The sequence below is a fragment of the Triticum aestivum genome, chromosome 3A (genome assembly GCF_018294505.1).
Source record: "Triticum aestivum cultivar Chinese Spring chromosome 3A, IWGSC CS RefSeq v2.1, whole genome shotgun sequence".
Taxonomy (NCBI): Eukaryota; Viridiplantae; Streptophyta; class Magnoliopsida; order Poales; family Poaceae; genus Triticum; species Triticum aestivum.
In genome coordinates, this window is record NC_057800.1 from 437,548,277 (window position 1) to 437,549,323 (window position 1,047).

Here is a 1,047-nt window from a genome sequence, read left to right on the forward strand (position 1 = left end):
TTGTGGGCTGTCATCAACCAGGTCAGTCGGGCTTCGGTATGGGAGCGACAACGGTAATGTGTTGGCGGCTCGTTCTGACGCGACAATAGTCGTTCGTTGGTCCATAGACTCGACATAATTTTTATTATGTTTAAGATGCTTTATACTTTAGGTGAATTTTTATAGTTGGACAGTGATAGGCGCCGGTGCACCGACCTAATTTTCAGCCGGTCCTATCCCGTGCGTCCGGTGTGGCAATTTCTAACCACGAGATCTAGTCTCCCACTTCATCCTCAACCTCTAACTCTCACATACCTTTGACTTTTCCCAAACACATCAGGCCAACACACCCCTTTATGGGAAGAGGACGGGGGCAGCGAGCCACCGGCCCCCAGCCATGGACGCATAGGTGACCAGCCACCGCCGGTGAGCTCGCGGTGGTCCCTTGCCTCGGTTGCAACATGCTCTTCCAGCTTGCCTCCTCCCATCGTCGCAACTCTGACGCCCGCCGGTTCTAGCTCGTGGTCACCACCATGTTGTAATATCTCTTGTGGCGCTGGCACCGGCTCGCCGTCGACTAGAACCATCGTGTTCCAGCGGAAAAACTCAGCAGACAGAAATCTCCCGCTGGTCAGTTGAAGCAAAAACAGTAGCCGATTCCAGCCATAATTAACAATGGTTCCAGCACAAAAAAGTTAAAGCAGCAAACGAACTAACCGATTCCAGCAAATAATTATGCTAATTCCAGCAAAAAATATTGTCGGTTCTAGCAAAAAACAGGTCGCCGTTGCCGGTCACACCAAAAACTCTCACCTGTCCTCGCAACAAAAAATCTTGCCGGTACCAGCAAAAAATTTGCCGGCCAATAGTGGTTGCAGCTTTCCTCCCACTTGGTTCCAGCAAAAAAAAAAACAATGATTGCAGCACCAGAGTCTGTCGTCTTCGCGGCCGGCAGCTGCTGGTTCCAACCTCTGGTTCGAGCATCCTTGGACTCCGGTTCCAAGAAAAAAAATCCTATTGCAGCACTGGAGTTTTCCTGTCTCCACCGTGGCGGTTGTTAGTTGCGAT